General features: G+C 37.0%; 1 pseudogene; it reads right to left on the reverse strand.

The window, feature by feature from the left end:
* Positions 1 to 2,432: 2,432 nt before the first annotated feature.
* Positions 2,433 to 5,398, reverse strand: LOC115513007 (annotated as a pseudogene).
* Positions 5,399 to 6,130: the final 732 nt, after the last annotated feature.

Below are 6,130 nucleotides of genomic sequence, written 5' to 3' on the forward strand. Positions count from 1 at the left end.
CAGATTTTACATTACCCCTTACTGAGTAACATCATATTTGAACAAATTTTTATATCTCTCCACTTGTGGGAAAACTAGCTCATGCATGTATTAGTGACAGAAAGGAAGGTGTCATACTGAGGACAAATAATTTCGTGTGAGACTCACAAAAAAATAATTTATTTAATGAAGAATTTAAAGGTCACCTGTAAGTTTGAGGTTTTTGGAAACTTAAAAGTAATTGCAGTATGTAGCATTTATATTTATTTGATTATTTGAATATGTAGAAAAACCTTTATGTTGGTTTTATAGTACAAAATCACATCTACTACAAGTCAGACTCTGCTTTAGAAAAAAAATAACTAGTATAAATGATAAAAATGATTTGGAGGTTAGCAAAATAAAAATACATATACACATGGTCGATGACTTATGATGGTTCAACTTACATTTTTTTTTTACTTTATTATGGTGAAAAAATGATACACGTTCAGTAGAAATTATCCTTCAAATTTTAAATTTTGATATTTTTGTGGGCTAGTAACATTTGGTTCTTTCTCATGATGCTGGGCAGTGGCAATGAAGTTCAAGACCCAGCCAGCCATGTGATCATGATGGTAAGCAACCAGGACACTTAGAAGCTTCCATACCCACTGCGTGTTTCACTTTCAGTATGGTATTTAACAGATTACATGAGATATTCAACACTTAATTATTTTTTTAATTTTTTAATGTTTATTTTTGACAGAGAGAGAGAGAGCGCGCGCGCATGAGTGGGGGAGGGGCAGAGAGAGAGAGAGACAGACAGAATCTGAAGCAGGCTCCAGTCTCCAAGCTGTCAGCACAGAGCCCAATGAAGGGCTCGAACTCACTGACTACGAGATCATGACCTGAGCCGAGGTTAGATGCTCAACGACCTGAGCCACCCAGGCGCACCAACATTTGATAAAATAAGTTTTGCATTAGATTATTTTGCCTAACTATAGGTGAATGCTAACTGTTCTAAGCACAATTTAAAGTAGATTAGGCTCAGTATGGTGTTCAATAGGTAAGGTATAATAAATACATTTTTGACTTTCGGTACTTTCACTTACTATGTATGTATGGGTTTCTTGGGATATAACCCTAATGTAAGTTGAGGAAGATCTATATACAATTTTATTTTTGGTATTTCATAGGCTCATGGAACTGAAAGGAACAATAAAGGTTACCAAATTCAAAATTCTAAATTTTCAAATAATAATCAGAAAAGTTTATATAAATACTAGAAAATGTGCTCACTGGGGCATCTGGGTGTCTCAGTCAGTTAAGTGTCTGACTCTTGATTTTGGCTCAGGTCATGATCTCTCCCAGGTTGTGAGTTCGAGCCCTGCATCAGGCTCAGTACTGACAATTCAGAGACTGCTTAGGATTCTCTCTCTCTCTCTCTCTCTCCTTCTCTCTCTGCCCCTCCTCTGCTTGTGCTCTCTCTCCCTCAAAATAAATAAAATAAATAATTATCAATTCATAATCATAATCATAATAAAAAATTTGCTCACTGATGGAAGCCATATCCATAATAACTTAAATACAAGCAAAATTTGTGGTAAATTTGTAGTTTGTGAAGTATGTTTTAATTTGTGTGTTTTTCTACTATAGGTATTTTTTTTTATTTTAACAGAGTTTTTCATCTAGTTTTTGTTTTTAAGCCTCATGCTGTCTGCTGTGTGGAAACGTTCTTCTTCATTGCCCATGTAATTCTTATTTCTCATTGGAGGACCAACTCCTATGTGTCATTCCTGCCTACCATAGGGAGTTAATTGCTTCCTGCTCTGGGTTGCCATGGAACTGTGCTTAAAACCATAGAATGATGCATGCTATTTTTTTTTAATAGAATGAACAAAATTTCATATTTTTTTGTTTTAGATAATGCTTATATATTACAAAAGCTAAAATTTTTAAATTTTAACTATGTTGGCTGAGTTTTTATATACTTTATATTTACACAATAAAAGAAAATTAAAGGACACCTCAGTGTCTCAGTTGGTTAAGCTCCTGACTCTTGATTTCAGATAGGGTCATACTCTCATGGTTGCAAGATCGACCCCGAGTTGGGCTCATGCTGTGTGTGGAGACTGCTTAAGATGCTCTCTGTCTCTCTCTCGCTTTGCCACTCACCTGCTCTCTCTCTCTTTCTCTTTTTCTCAAAAAAAAAAAAAAAAAAAAAAGGCGGGTCCCTGGGTGGCTTGGTCGGTTAAGCCTCCGACTTCGGCTCAGGTCATGATCTTACGGTCCGTGAGTTCGAGCCCGGAGTCGGGCTCTGTGCTGACAGCTCAGAGCCTGGAGCCTGTTTCGGATTCTGTGTCTCCCTCTCTCTCTGCCCCTCCCCTGTTCACGCTCTGTCTCTCTCTGTCTCAAAAATAAATAAACGTTAAAAAAAATTAAAAAAAAAAACAAGAAAAGAAAAAAGGAATTTATGACTCAAGGATTTTAAATCCTAATGTTATAGGCAAAGCCTCATTTTTATGGAAAATAAAACACTCTTTTTCTTCCACTTCTAGTAGCTCATTAAGAGAAGCCACTACTAAATCCTGTTCCTGCTGCATTTCTTTGTAGCAGGACACAGCTCTCACAATCCTTCCTAAACACTGTTCAGGAGTGATGGAGTGATGAGCTTCATGTCTTGTACTTCTGGCATTGCACTTATTCTAGGGATCAGGACAATCTGTAATGTGATCCCAGGATGACTGTCCTGTTCTGCCGTGGTTATTTGGGAAGTTGCTGTAAACTGTTCTCTTTTAGAGAAAGACAAGACTTTTCAGATTCTGTCTTATTGGCCAGCTACTCTACTGATGTTGTATTTGTTTTAGTAACTAAAGAGTCAAAGGTAACTTCTTCAGTGATTCTGTTTGGGCTTTACAAAATATTAAGAACAAATTCTCATGACTCTTGTATAGTTGTTGCCCTATTTCTAATGCCCTCTTTGTACGGCCCAATAAAATCAAAGGTATCATTATTTGCCAACAACTTGGTTTTGCAGATCCAGAATTTAGCAAATTTTTTGGCCTCAGGAATACTGGACAATATGGTAAGTATATCATTAGAAAGTACACTCCCTTCAGTGAACTGCAGACATAATGTTAGAGTGTTGTTAATTTTATAGGATCATTCAAGTTGTGCTTTCTTTTCTTCATCTTCTCTTTCCACACTCTTCCAAAATGAAATATTCATTTCCTCTATTATTTCTATTTTTAAGTTCCAAAGGATGCTATTTATAGATTTTCCCCTTAGATTTCAGACATGCTTCCAGTTGTTTCCTTTCATTCTCTGCTGTGTTCTTCTTAATAAATGGATTAGTTTGGGACTTTTCTTTCATTTATGGTTTTGTCACCAGCCTGAGTTTGGGAAGGTATCATATTGAGAAAGTGGTTCTGGGAAAGAGTCTTTTTCAACTTGGAGTCCAAAGTCTGTGCATTTTCTTGATAGCTGTTGCTGCATTTATTCCCATTGGTTCCATTTACTGTTATGTTAGGGTGCTTGGAATGACTGAATTCAAACTACGAAGTGTCAAGTTGGGCCTTTGGATCATGGGTTTTGCCTTTGGCAGTGCACCTGATGTCTGACGTCTAAAACAAGGTTGAGTGGATTTCTGATCTTGCTTAATGTTTGGATGTCTGTTGTTACAGCCTCCCAGAAGCACACTGGGGCATGTCCAGGGTTTGGTTTGTTCTACTTTCTGTTCAGTACCAGTGGGTGATTGTAACTTAGTTTCATTTGGTCTTTCATATTTATCCTTATTAACCCTTATAACCTTTATGTCCTTGACGACAGGTTTCTTTGATGCTTCAGTCCTACTAAGGTTCTGAACTAGTGAGAGGGAACTGCCCTTGGGAGTTTTTCTCCTGGTCTTGAAAGATGTGTTCCTCTAGAAAGTGGCTGTGACTTTACTGGTGGAATCTTAATTTGTGTTTCTCCAACAAATTGTTTATTAAGTCTGTCTTTCAGAACAGCACTATTCCCTGAACTTTTGCCCAAGGTTTCTTTAGGAGTCAAACTGCTTTAGGTTTGATTATAAGAATTAGTCTTTGACTTACCTATTGTCCACAATTCAGAATTCAGCTTCCTTTCAGAGTCTGGTAAAGTTTGGGGCAAATTTTCCTTGTTCATCAGTTTCAGAAAGCTACCCAAGTATTCATTTCAAACACGATTACTGTCTACAGGGTCGGTGCATTTAGCATTTCCTTGATCTGCTACCTGTTGCTTTGCAGTTTTCAGTTCTTGTATATTAAGTGACCCCACAGTTTTTCTAGACAGTTCTTTGGTTATATATGATCCAGCTTCATGCTTTTGCTGACTGTTGCTGGAAGGCTTACTCTTTGAGTTAGAAGAAATACCTCCTGAAGTCAGCCTTTTGCCTAGAAGTTTTGGTGGCTCCAACTCTGGCTTCTGGGATCCTGTGATATTGGCAGGCGTGGGCCGGAGTTTAATGCTGATGGGTCTTGTTGTTGATACCAAGCAACATGATTGGTAACATCCTTTCTGGGCACAATAGTAGATTTAGAAGGTCCAGGATTCAGACAATTACTCTTGACTTTTAGATAAGGCTTAGTGTTTTGACACTTCAGTTTTCGCTTGACTGCTAAGTAGTCCTGGAACTTTCTCTGCCACTCTTTACGGCTTCGAACCACTCTTCAGTGGTAGCACCATGAATTTTCCATGACAGTTTTTCTTCCACTATTTTTTTAAAAAAATTAATTATGTAGTGTATCCTCCATGGTACCATCAGAAGGATCTTCCTGAAAAACATTTGATCCTTACTTTAAGAACCAATTTTCTTAATTTTTTTTTAGACAGAATAAATTTAAAAGGGAAACCTGAACTGAACCTGTTTAAAAACCTGTTTTTGGTGCCCAGCATCCTATAAAACAAACTTGTAAATCTTTGTATGTTATCAAATATTCCATATCTGTTCCATCTTGGTTTCTGATTTTTCTTGTACAGAAATCCTGTTCCTCACATTCCATCTAGTCATGTCTTGATAACTTTGACATGTTATTTCCTCTCAACTCTGCCTACATTCCTTTCTCTAGAGATTGTGGTGAATGGGCTTTTACTAACACTTCCAGGCCCAGATGAAATGTGTCTTCCTTGTTGAGAGTGACCTCATACACTCAGGTAAAGTCACAGTTTTGTTCCTCATATTTCCTGTTACACTTTTAGTGAAAGTCAAAATCTTTATAATGGTCAATGGGACCCTACATTATTTACAATTTTCCTGTCTTCTCCACACCTTTGACCTCATGATCTTATCTTAAAGCTTTTCCTCTAGTTATCCCTCCATCTTCAGTGACCTTAATGCAAATAGTCACTTGGCTATCTTCACATCCTTTGAAGGTTGTTTAAATAACATCTTCTCAATGAGGCCTGCCATGACTGCCATGTTTCAAATTGCAATTGCCCTACCAATCAGCTTTATGCTATATATATATTCTTTGTGGTATTTATCATCTTATAAAAAATTATAAACTTTATTTATTTGACTTATTTTTTTTTAATTACTATACCCACTGAATGGAATGCAAGTCCCCATGATGGCAAAATTTTTTATTTTGTTTTGTGTTTCCATTCATATGTACCAAACATCTAGAATAGTGCCTCCATAATAAATATTTATTAACTCAGTGAAAAATAAATCTTGAGCAAGTCACTTTGCCTCTTTAGCCTCTACTTTCTTTTTTGTAAAAAACAGAGGTCATAAGAATTCCTAAATGAGAAAGCTATTGTGATTAATAAATGAGATGATGCATGCAAAACAGTTAGCATAATGCCTTACTCATCATGCTCAATTAATAATGTCAACTCCCATTATTAATTGTTTTATTATTTTCTGGGTTTTTAAGATTCAAAAGCTGAACTGTTATAACTATTAAGTTTACAGAAGTGAAAAAGAAAAGTTCTGGAAAAGAACCCAGGAAGAGAGGCACCAGGTGGCTCAGTCAGTTAACTGTCCGACTTCACGCAGGTCATGAGCTTGCGGTTTGTGAGTTCAAGCCCCTTGTTAGGCTCTGTGCCGACAACTGGGAGCCTGGAGCCTGCTTCCGATTCTGTTTCCCTCTTTCTCTGCCCCTCCCCTGCTCAGGCTCTGTCTCTCTCTGTCTCTCAAAAATAAATA

The sequence above is a fragment of the Lynx canadensis genome, chromosome B1, assembly GCF_007474595.2.
Source record: "Lynx canadensis isolate LIC74 chromosome B1, mLynCan4.pri.v2, whole genome shotgun sequence".
NCBI classification, from domain to species: Eukaryota; Metazoa; Chordata; class Mammalia; order Carnivora; family Felidae; genus Lynx; species Lynx canadensis.